The sequence below is a fragment of the Doryrhamphus excisus genome, chromosome 2 (assembly GCF_030265055.1).
Source record: "Doryrhamphus excisus isolate RoL2022-K1 chromosome 2, RoL_Dexc_1.0, whole genome shotgun sequence".
Taxonomy (NCBI): domain Eukaryota; kingdom Metazoa; phylum Chordata; class Actinopteri; order Syngnathiformes; family Syngnathidae; genus Doryrhamphus; species Doryrhamphus excisus.
This window is the reverse complement of record NC_080467.1, coordinates 24,521,804-24,537,231: the sequence shown is the minus strand read 5'-3', so window position 1 is coordinate 24,537,231 and position 15,428 is coordinate 24,521,804.

The window sequence follows — 15,428 nt, the reverse complement described above, 5'->3', positions numbered from 1 at the left end:
TCAAGAAATGCTTCTATGACTGAAAAAACATGACAAAGACATCAAGAAACTGAACAAGTATTGAAGATGACATCATTTCGTCAACAGAGAAATAAAGACAACTCAAAGACTTGATGCATCTTGAAGCAAACAACATTGTAAGAAGACTACAATTACAGACAGTAATTGTACAGAATTACATTTAATTCACAAATAAGTATAATATTAAGTATTAATAAGTAATATTGCATCATCCATACCCCAAAATGACTTATAAATGGGATTCGGGCAATATTTTTACTCCATTATTTACATCGTTATCCTCAGTATCTCCTTTGTCTTTACTCTAACTTATTTCCGGTTTATTCTTGACAAATAATATTTGTATTTACTACTTTAATTATAATGTACTTTTATTTTTCTTCTATTCCATTAAACCTACACAAGCTATGATATCTTTTTAAAGCCCGTTTGCTTATTGTTTCATGTTTTTCAGGTCCTTCCTTCCTTTTCTTTACACCGGAAGTGAACAAAATTATAATGTGAAACTTAACAAACCAAATTTGTAAGTGTCAACATTGCGCAAATGTAACCATGTGAGATTTCACCTGGCCCACCAACATCTCCATCAGGTGAGGTGGCCCCTCAAAGTCTTTAGTTTCTCAGGAAACTACGTCAAAACCAGCTCACCAACATATATGCAAAAGTACAGGTTGGTTCAGATTGTTTCCGACAGAAGTGACGTCACATTTACCTTTGGAGTAGGTTTTTTGCTGACCACCCCAAACGTTACAATGCTGCCATCTTCCGGGCACTGGCTTCAACTACAACTACTCTATTTCTATTTCAGAAACATCCAACCAGCCGTTTTTTAATGACACATGTAAATACAATATCAAAAATATACAAGAAATATCTACATATTTGTCTAGCCTATCAAGACTGCAAGGAAGAATGCAATGGATGAATAAAAATGTGAACTTTTATTCACCTTTAGTGACCTCTGCTGGTACAGTCGCGTTGCATGATGGGAATTAAATAATTCAATACAATATAATACTATATAATATTGATGCCTGCACGTTAGAATAGCCTCACAGGCAGGGATTTCAAGTTGTTGGAACATCTAAGTGGAGTTTGCATGTTCTCCTTGTGCTTTTTTAGGTTCTGTCTGTGTACTTCCTCACATTCATTCATTTTCGGTGAATTGGAGACCCTATATCAGGGGTCTCAAACACGCGGATGCTAGTGTAGGCTCCCGCCTTGATACGAAAGTTTAATGTTAGTGCAGCCCGCGCAAGTTTGATATGGATGCTGTATGGTATCATGTACCCAGAAAAAATGATTACGTTTGATTAATGTTCATGTTAAAGGTTAAATAACTGTTAATAGTTATCCTCCCTATCCGTGTGGAAGTGGTAAGTTTTTGGCTATTTAAGTTTAAAGGACGGCACGGCGGTCTAGTGGTTAGTGCGCAGACCTCACAGCTAGGAGTTCAATTCCACCCTCGGGCATCTCTATATGGAGTTTGCATGTTCTCCCCGTGCATGCGTGGGTTTTCTCCGGGTACTCCGGTTTCCTCCCACATTCCAAAAACATGCTAGGTTAATTGGCCACTCCAAATTGTCCATAGGTATGAATGTGAGTGTGAATGGTTGTTTGTCTATATGTGCCCTGTGATTGGCTGGCCACCAGTCCAGGGTGTACCCCGCCTCTCGCCCAAAGACAGCTGGGATAGGCTCCAGCACCCCCGCAACCCTCGGGAGGAAAAAGCAGTAGAAAATGAATGAATGAAGTTTAAAGGAAATAACTTGGAGGCTACCGTTTAGGTCGCTAGCTCTCTAGTTTGCGAGTTAGCATGTGTCTCAAGACCCTGCAGTTGCGCAATATGTTGTAAATAAAAAGAGTATAAATGTGACTATAGTCGTGTTTTGTCATGTCTACAGGGCTCTAATAATGCTTTGTTCATTTTAATCTGAAAAAAATCATTTGTCTACCCACCAACTATATGTGGTTTCTTAAGTTTTTATTATTTGTTGTTTTATTATTATTATTATTATATTTATTTATCACTGATTGATTGATTTTCTTTATTCTTGATTTGTTTATTTATTTTTCATCTTATTTTGTGTACAAAAATAAAAATGTATATTTGAGAACAGTGGAATGTTTTATCAGAGCTTTTATTGTAGAAAATTGGAACCAAAGCAAAGTTTTTTCATTTTTCTGTTTTTAATAAATGCGTTTTTTGTTTTTTTTGAAAACCTGATGCGGCCCAGTCTCACCCAGACCCTAGCTCCAGTGGCCCCCAAGTAAATTGAGTTTGAGACCCCTGCCCTAAATTGTCCCTAAGTGTGAATGCCTTTGTGATTTACACCCATCCTCTTACCTTAAAAGCCCCACCTCATTGGTGGTGAAGTGCAGACAATGGCTGGAGGATCCTATGGCAATGGAGGACCATGTCATTCATTGTATTGGATAATGCTGAACATGAGCATGTCATCAGCTTTCCTCACATGTTGCTCATACTTGGCATATCAAATCCAAATAAACTATAACAAAATCCTGAATGTAGTATAAAAACACAGCCCTGTAAAGACATTGTGGCTCAGGGACCCACTTCAGGAGCAGTAAAGGGCATCGCGGTTAATGGCGCTCTCTGCGTGGGGCTGGCTTGTGCGTGACCTCACCTCCATTCAAACGCTCTCATGTGTGCATGAATTATTGCCAGCTAAGTCATATATGCAGGGAAACTCCTGTAGTGTACGGGGGGGGGGGGCTGCGCCAAGGCCATTGTAAATGTTTAAGAGACAATCAACAGTGCTGGCTGGCACTATACTTGGTCTCCACAAGGCTCCAATGCCTGAGGCTATCATAAAAGATCAACACCTATAGGGTGCAGGAGGAGTAAGGATAAGTGCGATATGTAAGGTTTAAATTGGGAGGGTGGCGTTGAAGGCGGGGGGGTCAGCTCAGTCAGAACATGAGCTCATGGCTGCAACATTGGTGTAACATTAATGTTAAGTGCTTGTAAAAGTTTATTTATTCTGCCTTACCTCAGAATAAGAGGCCAATGAGAAATGTAGTAAATAACTGTAAAGTAGCTGTTATTTTTTATGTTTCTTTTTAAATGGATGACACGGTTAACCTGAGAGGAATACTGCACCTCATAACAAATAGACCCAAAAATGACTGGCATGCATAGTCTAGTATTCAACTTTTAGTAACATTCATTCATTTTCTACCGCTTATCCTCACAAGGGTCGTGGGGGGTGCTGGAGCCTATCCCAGCCTATGGACAATTTGGAGTCGCAATTGTTTTTGGAATGTGCGAGGAAACCGGAGTAACCGGAGAAAACCCACGCAGGGTGGAATTGAACTCGGGTCTCCTAGCTGTGAGTCCTGCATGCTAATCACTCCTCCACGTGCAGCTAATTTTCTGCATGTAAAACTCAATTCATTCATTTTCTACCGCTTATCCTATGGACACCCTGGACTAGTGGCCAGCCAATCACAGGGCACATATAGACAAACAACCATTCACACTCACATTCATACCTATGGACAATTTGGAGTGGCCAATTAACCTAGCATGTTTTTGGAATGTGGGAGGAAACCGGAGTACCCGGAGAAAATCCACGCATGCACGGGGAGAACATGCAAACTCCACACAGAGACGGCTGAGGGTGTAATTGAACCCGGGTGTCCTAGCTGTGAGGGCTGCGCGCTAACCCCTCGTCCGCCGTGCAGCTCTTTTAGTAACATTTAGTACTAGATTCTATCATGCAGTTTTGTTTTGAGTGCTGATATAATTGTTTTTTTATGCTGTATTTGTGTGTAGGGCCCCCAAGGTCCATTGGGTGCCCCATTTTAAGGAAGGGGTTGCATTCTCTGCAAATGGATGCACATAGAGCACAGAGACAGGACACTATCTGGCACTGTGCTCCAACAGAATAGGAGAATAACATGGCAGAATCTCACCTGTCACTTCCTGGTGGTGTAATGGTACAACTGCTGCCTATCAAAGCAGTTTAAAAAAACGTAGTTTTTCATTGAACAATAAAAATGACTTTGGCCCCACAGTTCCAATATACAGTTAGTATGCTGATAATGTTTTGAACACAAACCAAAAAAAAGATGTCAAGGAAAAAGCAGCTTGGAAAAATAATTTGCTTTTCAATGGGAAGGTCATTAGTCATCCAGACATCAGCGAGCATTAAATCTTTCCCCGGGAGAGGAGGGTGGAAGAGCCATCATGCTTAAAAAAAGCATTTTCCTCCATAAATGTTATGACAACTGTGTCATTTTACAGCTTGGTTTTAATACCGTTAAGTCTTAAATATATTTTTTCCTCGAAGGGAAAAGTCTGCTTTGACCATTCCTCCCGTTTTGTCTGTAATAATTCTTCCTTGCTCTTATTTTTTTGGCCATTTATCCATTTAGGGCCACAGCATTATAGGAATAATCCTGGTATCCAATACCGAAGCCCGAAAAAGATAAAAAGAATATATTCAAAAAGGGAATTAACCCCCCCAGCTGCTTAAGCTCTCCCGAGAATCCCAACACTTGACTGCGAGTATTTGTCGTGATTGTTGTAACGTTAGCTTCCACGACCTCCCTGAACACTTTAACAGGGGAAATGACCACCACACTCTGGTTAATTTGCACCAGTTAGTCGCCACGGCAACCGCTGATGTCGGAGTATCGGATGTCCTTTAATCAGGCTGCAGGCGTGCTCTCAGGTAATGCAGGGAAACAAGAGAAGGTGTGCGCACGCATGCGGCCTTTCGGAAATTACCGTTTGCATTCCAATGATTTATTTCAACGTGACCTCACTTTTGAGTAAAAAAAAAAAAAAACAGGATTCCACTCCATTTGCATGTAGAGGTTGAGCCTCAAAGGAGGATTGTTTGATTGTATATAAAAAGTAATGCAAGTTGATGACTGCAAAGTCAAATTGTTAGCATTTATTAGCTTTTAACTCTTTTCATTCATTCATTCATTCATTCATTTTCTACCGCTTTTTCCTCACGAGGGTCAAGGGGGTGCTGGAGCCTATCCCAGCTGTCTTCGGGCGAGAGGCGGGGTACACCCTGGACTGGTGGCCAGCCAATCACAGGGCACATATAGACAAACAACCATTCACACTCACATTCATACCTATGGACAATTTGGAGTGGCCAATTAACCTAGCATGTTTTTGGAATGTGGGAGGAAACCGGAGTACCCGGAGAAAACCCACGCATGCACGGGGAGAACATGCAAACTCCACACAGAGATGGCCGAGGGTGGAATTGAACCCGGGTCTCCTAGCTGTGAGGTCTGCGCGCTAACCACTCGTCCGCTGTGCCGCCTTTTAACTCTTTTGTGAATCTCAAAATTACCAATAAATTGATATGAATGGTATGAATGTGAGTGTGAATGGTTGTTTGTCTATATGTGCCCTGTGATTGGCTGGCCACCAGTCCAGGGTGTACCCCTCCTCTCACCCAAAGACAGCTGGGATAGGCTCCAGCATACCCCAGTGACCCTAATGAGAATAAGCTTATAGATGGATGGAAAAGTGGTTGCAGAGATGTGAACAAGGTGCGTTCGCGCACACAGGTAGCAAGACTCAAAGGGAAAACACAAGTCCAAGCATAAACCAATGTAAGGAAATAAACCGGGAACTCGCTGAAGCCCCAGCTCAGCCAAAATACAACATTGAGACATTTTGTCACATTCATTTTCTAGCGCTTTTCCTCACGAGGGTCGCGGGGGGTGCTGGAGCCTATCCCAGCTGTCTTCGGGCGAGAGGCGGGGTACACCCTGGACTGGTGGCCAGCCAATCACAGGGCACATATAGACAAACAACCATTCACACTCACATTCATACCTATGGACAATTTGGAGTCGCTAATTAACCTAGCATGTTTTTGGAATGTGGGAGGAAGGAGAAAACCCATTTTTACAAAATTTTTACAAATTTGCAGGAATTTGACAAAGAAGCCAGATTCATTGTCATTTTGACTTTTTTCGGTATTTGCCGATTTCACAAATTGATTATCGTATCGGGAGCATAAAATCCTGATTGGGAACTCCCTACTAAAAACAAACAAACAAAAAAATGCATGTGCAGCAATTTAGTGCCAAAGGTCTTTTTTTTTTACTTTAAATTCAGCGTAACTGTATATACTTTGTGGTGTTTGTCTGCAGTTGAAGTACAATGTATGCCAGTGTTATGACAATACAATCTATGTACTGTATATTATTTTCCTATGTTTGTGTTGTGGGGAGGAACCAAATGTCAAAGTCTGGTCTTGAGCTGAAAAAGTGTGGGAAGCCTTTTAATAAAAAAAATAAAAAAAATTGCTCCACAGTATTTGTGATTGTGTGTTAGTCATTAGTGGAAATGTGTAAGCTTTTACAAACATTATTAACTTGACACGATCCACTGAAGCCGGGGATCAAGCAGTGAAAGTTCCCTCTCGCCCAAAAAGAGGCGGACGTGGATCGTAAAAAATGCTCTCAGCGCCACTGCCATGGCTCCAAATGAAAACCCGTCTTGGTGTGGCTTTCTGCTGTTGTCAGGGGCCGTTGCTGGCTCTTGTGATCTGTCATTATTTTTCAAAAACACATCGGCATGCCACAGGAAGCAACCGCTTTATGGGAAAACATGGTCTCAATTTTGAGAAGCCCAAATGTTACAAGTACCGTGGCAGCGCTACGATACAGTATGTGTGGCCAACTTTAAAACCATTGTTCTGACGCAGTAAAAACTACCCATGTGGTTTGTACCTGGAAGTATGCCGACTCCAAAAATTCCCCACACTTGCGATGGATGTCTGGCTCAGGGAAAGAATGAGTCATGCTCTCACTTGTCTTAGCATTGTTTTAATATTAAGACATACATGTTTACCTCAGTGAATAATCACTCAGTCGCTGCTAATGTGACAGCTTAGCTTAATGGTCGTCCTCTGGCTTCGCTTCACGTTGGAGAGAGTGACAGAAAAAAGAGGAAGAGAAGCTGGAAGATGGCCTGTTTCCGAACGATGGAACACTACTTTTGGATTCCACTCGTCTGAACCATTGATACTTTTTCTGGGAAAGCCTATGCGAACGCAACCAAACACACGGGTCCATTGGTGCTTGCTTAACCCTCCTCTTGTGTTAGGGTCGGCATCGACCCGTTTTACATTTTAATGCATAAAAAGAATCACATAACATTTGTTTATTGCAAAAAGGCTTTTTGACTTTGTCAGGAATCTCTATTTCAACAAAATAAAACCAACAAAATTTTTTTTTTTACTACATTTTAAAATGGTCTGGTTGAAATTATGACCACTGTATTGTTGGGGTCGGTTTCATTCATTCATTCATTTTCTACCGCTTTTTCCTCATGAGGGTCACGGGGGTGCTGGAGCCTATCCCAGCTGTTTTTGGGCGACGGGCGGGCAGCCTGGACTGGTGGCCAGCCAATCACAGGGCACATATAGACAAACAACCATTCACACTCACATTCATACCTATGGACAATTTGGAGTGGCCAATTAACCTAGCATGTTTTTGGAATGTGGGAGGAAACCGGAGTACCCGGAGAAAACCACGCATGCACGGGGAGAACATGCAAACTCCACACAGAGATGGCCGAGGGTGGAATTGAACCCTGGTCTCCTAGCTGTGAGGTCTGCGCGCTAACCACTCGACCGCTGTGCCGCCCCGGGTCGGTTTCAATCCGGTAATAATAATATCATTATAAAGCAATATTTTGAGCCAAAACTGAAATTATAAGTGTACAATAAGCCAACACAATGACAACCGGCTCCTCTTCTCATCATGGAAGCTTCAGGGGATTCTCATTTTGACCGCTTTTCGAGTATACCAGCAGAAAATTGAACAAAGCAAAATTTGTTCTCAATCAGAAATCACTCCACACTCTTTATTGCTCTCTGGTTCTACCATATCTTACTTATTGTGTGGAAATATGGGCTAATAACTATAAAAGCAATCTTCACTCGATAAATGTACTGCAAAAAAGGTCAGTAAGGATAATTCATAATGCCGCCTACAGAGAACATACTAACTCCTTATTTCTAAAATCACAAATACTTCAACTTGCTGATATAGTTCATCTTCAAACAGCTAAAATAATGCATATTTTTAGCAATTAGCTAAAAATGTCATCCAATACTTTTCTACAAGAGAGGAGAAATATGATCTCAGGGAAGAAGTACATTTGAAACACTTCTATGCTAGGACTACGTTATGCTAGCCATAGCATTTCAGTATGTGGAATCAAACTATGGAATGGATTGAGTAAGGAAATCAAACAATGCACAACGATGAGCCAATTCAAGAAACAATACAAGCAGTTGATGTTTGCTAAATCCAAGGATGAAGAGTCTTGAACCAGTCATGATGTGCTATACATATCACTATATTGACACGCACTATGGTACCCATTATGGCATTGGATGCTCATATCACCGAGTACTTCGGTACGAGGTGCATTATTAAAAAAAAACTGTATTATGGAAAGCAGGAAGTGAACAAATGTAACAGTTAGTGATTGTAAAAGTACCAGATAAAGGGGTAGGATTTAATAAGCTTTGCTTCTTCCTACTCCTTTTGGACATGTGGAACTGTGAACTGATTATGTGATGCATTCAATTGTAATCTGATGCATGTTCAAATGAAATTAAACTATTACCATTACCAAAAAAACATGTCCAGATTTGAATCATGGAAAGAATCCCAAGTAGTACAGTGAACCAAGATCTGGACCAAATTTTTGGTGGCCATTACGAAGAGGACAGACCAGCATAGCCATTGAGATGAGCAGGAGGACAACGTGGAGTATGATCCAGAAGACACAAATGATGCGAGTCAGATGAAGAGGTTGCTGGTGGTGAAGCTGTTCTATATCCCTCAGTAATAGCCAGGTAACTAAAGAACCTTCAATTTATGAATATGATTCTTTTGAGGTTCATTTGACCATTTTTGGAAATAGAAATTGATGGGTATAGTGACAAAATAAGGCCTACATGCCCACACCAAAAGTATTAAAACCAATATTTTCATGAATGAGGAAGCCTAAGAAGGTAACCAAGAGATTATTTTTTATATATTTTATATCTGATTTAATACACGGGTCAAAACCGACCCTTTAACATAAGAGGTGATACCAGGGAGCTCACACAAGAGGAAGTTTAATACTTGGATTCCTGCAATGGCAAAAAGTAATACATTTAAGGAAGTATGTAATCTAGAAAATAAAGTTTTACATTCATACTTGTCATGTATTTATGAGAGGGCGAAAAACCAGAGTCCAACGGAAAACAACACACTTGGGAGAACCTTTTGCGTATTTGTGTGTCTGTGCTGACCATTTGTCATTTGGTCTAAAAATAATTGGATTCATTTCTGTTTTATATCAGGAGGAACAACCCGGTTGCACTTTTTAAACCATGTTAATCCGGCCTGGTCTCACGCCTTAATGGTGAGTCACAGAGTTATTCCTTGGCCAAATCCCAAATGTCTGGACTCAACTGGGACATCTCAAACTCAGAACCACCCTCACACTAAGCTTCGACCTTTAGAATCAAGGATTTATTCTCATGAAAAAATGATGTGATGTATTTTAGCATTGATAATGGTAAGATTTGTCCATGTCTTATGGTAGAATCCATTGATACTTAGTGGTACAGGTCAGTATCCCATAACCCAGTAAGGTCAACCCAACCATAGTGGTTGGTCTTAGATACCCAATAGTTATGGTACATTCGTACAATGGCTAGCTTATAGCTCCCAGCTTGCCTTTTCCTTGATTTGTGTTCCTTCTCCTATAAACTGTGCTGCAAACCATTGATTGAAACCATTAATTGAAGCATTTTTAATATGTTCAGTTTATCAGTTTATTAAAGCACAGTTCAACTCTGTTATTAGCTTAGTATTAGGGATATCCGATAATTATTGGTATCGTTAAATGCGATATCGGTTGATATCGGTATCAGATACCACAGGAAGTATGACAGGTTGCACATATCGGTATCGGGAATTTGGTAATGGAAATGGTAATGGTTTTATTTCATTTGAACATGCATCAGATTACAATTGAGTGCATCTCATTATCAGTTCACAGTTCCACATGTCCAAAAGGAGTAGGAAGAAGCAAAGCTTATTAAATCCTACCCCTCCATCTGGTACTTTTACAATCAGTAACTGTTACATTTGTTCAATTCCTGCTTTCCATAATACAGTTTAAGTTTTTTTTTTTTTTTAAATAATGCACCTCATACCGAAGTACTCGGTGATATGAGCATCCAATGCCATAATGGGTACCATAGTAAGTGTCAATATAGTGATATGTATAGCACATCATGACTGGTTTTTGTATTGGATGACATTTTTAGCTAATTGCTTATTTTTAGCCTTATGCATTATTTTAGCTGTTTGAAGATGAACTATATCAGCAAGTTGAAGTATTTGTCATTTTACAAATAAGGAGTTAGTATGTTCTCTGTAGGCGGCATTATGAATTATCCTTACTGACCTTTTTTGCAGTACATTTAGCGAGTGAAGATTGCTTTTATAGTTATTAGCCCATATTTCCACACAATAAGTAAGATATGGTAGAACCAGAGAGCAATAAAGAGTGTGGAGTGATTTCTGATTGAGAACAAATTTTGCTTTGTTCAATATTGAAATATTTCTGGCCACCTTATGTTGTATATTTGTAATATGAGGTTTCCAGCTCATATTTTCATCTATTGTGATCCCCAGAAATTTATTTTCATTCACCCTTTCAATGTCTACACCAGGGGTCTCAAACATGTGGCCCGCGGGCCAAATGTGGCCCGCAGGACACTAGTTTGATGCTGTATGGCAGGGGTGCTCATTAAGTCGATCGCGAGCTACCGGTCGATCGCGGAGGTGGTACTGGTCGATCGCTGGTCGATCACGGCGTGACATTAAAAAAATATCATCCCAGCATCAATGCCGTCACTTGATTGATATACAGGGCAGCCATTCAGATGACAACTGAATGTTGCCCTTCGGGCGACCAATCAAATCAAACAACGTCTCTAAGTGCAGCAGAACTTACGATGTCAGCCTATCATCCATCCCCGTTACTTGATTGACATACAGGACAACCAGTCAGATGACAACTGAATTTTGACCTTTAGGTCACCGCTCATGCGTAAACAACGATGCAAAGTGCTAAGCTAGTCGGCGAATTGCGAGATTTTAAGCCCTCGCTAAAGTTTATGGTCACTAAAGGCAAAAACTGGACCAAGTAAAAAGGCAAAAAACACATCACTTCCATACGGATATGGAATATTATACGGATATTATGATACGGATATTATCCATGACTGATAAACATTTGGAAGTGTGCTTGAGGCTGGCTATCAGCAGCTACTGTCCGGACTATGCATCCCTGGCTGGTTCAATTCAGTGCAAGTCATCAAAGTAAACTCAGGTAATTACAAAAAATGTTAATAGTTAATTATGTGTGTTTTGCAATATTGGCTCATTTGGTTATGTAAGGTACATCAACATACATTGTACGTACAAATAATCCTCAATACATTTGAAAATAAATAGATGTTTTGCATTTTTGTAGTGGGTAGATCATTTTGACTCGGTCATTTTAAAAGTAGCTCGCATGCTGAAAAAGTGTGAGCACCCCTGCTGTATGGTATCATGTACCCAGAAAAAATGATTACGTTTGATTAATGTTCATGTTAAAGGTTAAATAACTGTTAATAGTTATCCTCCCTATGCGTGTGGAAGTGGTAAGTTTTTGGCTATTTAAGTTTAAAGGAAATAACTTGAAGGCTACCGTTTAGGTCGCTAGCTCTCTAGTTTGCGAGTTAGCATGTGTCTCAAGACCCTGCAGTTGCGCAATATGTTGTAAATAAAAAGAGTATAAATGTGACTATAGTCGTGTTTTGTCATGTCTACAGGGCTCTAATAATGCTTTGTTCATTTTAATCTGAAAAAAATAATTTGTCTACCCACCAACTATATGTGGTTTCTTAAGTTTTTATTATTTGCCGTTTTATTATTATTATTATATTTATTTATTACTGATTGATTGGTTTTCTTTATTCTTGATTTGTTTATTTATTTTTCATCTTATTTTGTGTAGAAAAATAAAAATGAAGATATTTGAGAACAGTGGAATGTTTTATCAGAGCTTTTATTGTAGAAAATCGGAACCAAAGCACTGAAAAAGTTTGTATATTTTTCTGTTTTTAATAAATGCGTTTTTTTGTTTTTTTTTAAACCTGATGCGGCCCAGCCTTGCCCAGACCCTAGTTCCAGTGGCCCCCAGGTAAATTGAGTTTGAGACCCCTGGTCTACACCGTCTATTTGTATTTGGACAATGTCAGCATATCGGTTTTCGGCAAAAAAAGTCAATATCGGACATCCCTACTCAGTATTGATAATTAGCTTATGCTATAATTCCCAACTTTCCTTTTCCTTGGCTTCCTGTTATTCCATGGCCTATCTGAAACATCGTGTTCCAAACCGCCAATCCCGCCTGGTATCACATAAATGTATCGGGCGGGTCTGCTGCCAACTTGATTTAACACTCGTAGGGAATGTCAAAAATGGGAGCGGATGAAAACATGCTCTCAGTTCACATCATGGCTTCATTCTCAAAGCCATGGGGCTTCCATAGACTGCAGTGGTACCACCCCCCCCCCCCCCCCCCCCACTACAATCCTTCATCAACCTCCAGGCTGTGTAGATGCCATGCCATCCCAGAAGTATAGTTTACATTAAGTATAGATCTGTCCCACAAGGCAAAGAAAAACATGGTCATTCCATCCCCACCCACAGAATTCTTAACATATCAAAGTGTTTTTAATATGAGAACCGCCGGATCGGTATTTCACTGGATAAAATCAAGTTGACGTATCCCCTCGAATTTATTTTTAAGCCAGAATTTGTGGGAAATGTCCAGCCTCCACTGTGACGCGAGCTCGTCCCGCATCTGGTGCCGTCACATGAAGATTGATGACAACACGACCGCAGCCTTGATTATGCGCGCTACAAACCAACATCCTAAAATTGCTCGGTGTAAGTAACCCAGGTCACTTTACACCACAGTAGAGATGATGAGACCAAAGGAGTAAAAAGGACGTGGTTCATCACAGATTTAGGATATCCAAGCAGAGGATTACATGCGGAGATTCCGTGGAAATATTAAATTAAAAGAGACAGAGGCTAAGAGTGTGTGCTGGTTACAGAGTGATGAAGTTACACAATATATTGCGACGATATCGCAGCTCGACAGAACGCAATGACCGCTCTACGCCAACATAGTTATCGGTATTAGCACTTTGGATCATGTTTGTCAGGTTAGCATAGTTAAGCAAGTCACTTGTCCAACTTGTGTCTGCTTTTCGGCGCTACGTGAGCGTTCAAGCTTTGATGCAGAGTGACGCGGTGATCCCGACTCATCGGCATCTGCCAAACATTTCAGCAGAATCTCAAATTCACTCTGGCATAAATGCTCCCACTCCCCGAGAGTTACTGGAGAGCTGGCCCAAAAGGAACATGTGGAGCATGGAGAACATAAGTTCTGGAAAGTGGTCTTATTCCGTGCAGACACAGTTGTTCCTGATTTGAAAATTGATCACATGTCTTTGAGGAGGAACAAAATAGGACCCAACCGGTTTGACATGTTAGGGGCAGATTTATTGAGTGAGAAGTCATTACGCTTTATTTACTTAAATCATAACTTATAGTTTTAGTGTACAAAATCTGAACATCTTTAGAATATATGGAAAGCTACAATACATTAGAGTTATGGACACCATTGACACAAACTATGCAGTATGTTTCATTCATTCATTCATTTTCTACCGTTCATCGATTCTACCGATTAATTGATTAATCAAAATAGACGCTCCCATTTCTGCAGAACAGCTTCAAATTGTTGACCCATTTTGTGTATAATTCTGAAAAATCACATTATTTTCTGGCATTTTTCAAGCTATTCATTGAACTTGAATGGCTTTTGACCAGTGGTGTAGTGTATATGATTATTCATTCATTCATTCATTCATTTTCTACCGCTTATCCTCACGAGGGTCGCGGGCAGGCTGGAGCCTATGCCAGCTGTCTTCAGACAAGAGGCGGGGTACACCCTGGACTGGTGGCCAGCCAATCACAGGGCACATATAGACAAACAACCATTCACACTCACATTCATACCTATGGACAATTTGGAGTGGCCAATTAACTGGAAGACTACTTTGTCCCACTCCTCCTTTGGGGCGTTCACAGGCCAGTTTTCACTCCCAGTCTGGCAAAAATATTTAATGCAGCACCCCTAATAAACACCTAAACCCTAAAAAACAGCAGTCCCTCATTTATCTTTATTTTAATTGGTCCCAGACTATGATTTGTTCTTTATAAATTGAACATTTTTGTAGTTATTGCATAGAAATATTTTTTTTGTGTTTACTTTTGTAAACACATTTTCTATGCCATAACTACAAAAATTGTAAATATAAAGGAAGATGTTATTGTGCCTGTTGTAAGATAATTTAAACCTGCAATAAAAGCCTGTTGTTCTGGCGGTCACGTCCACATTTGTCTCACTGAACATTACTGACAACTAGTGACCAATGTAGGTTACTACATTCACAATTTGCATTGTCTTCTTAATGGCTTATATTTGTATAGTCGTTCATTTATCAATTTGTATGCTTTGAAATAGCCTGTTTATGAATGAATATATAGTTTATGGCGAGGAACCACTGTAGATACCTGGTGTAGATACCTGGTTTTCTCTGTGGTTGAGTAAATAAATGGCCACCATATGAATAAATTTGTTGTTCAGTCATCAGCGGACAGTAAAGGTTTTATTTGCATGACACTTCAGGTCTCTTGTTTTACCGCTAGATGTTGCTAAATTCCTGGCTATCGTAGCAGAAAACCTCAACTAATATAACCCAGTGACTACTGAGCAATTAGTTTTTCATCTTTCATCGTTATTACAACTGACAAAGAAAATTACAGACTTTGAATGTCTTGTAATGGAACACCGACGCTGAGTGACACCGCTTCATTTCAAGTTCCATACCCAAGTCATACTTTGGATGCTCTTTGCCCAATTCCTGCGCAATGCAGGGCACCGGCTGAGCTTATCACTTGTATTTATCCGGCGTTGAGCCACTGTAGCTTTGCCTGGAAGCTGTAGCCGAGGCAGGAATTCAAAGTTGTGACAAGGTTTATGTTGGCTCAGGCTGCCTGAAACTGGAGCCGAGTGCTGCAATGCAGTCAAATAAATCATGTAAAGAGTCGAATGGAGCATGGAAACACAAACAAATAGCTTTTTGCAAAACAGTGTTTCCAACAATGTGTTACATCTCACCAGGAGATCAATGCAATTCAACATTAAAGGAAGGACGGTGTCCCCCCCGATTCTAAATACATGTCAGATACCC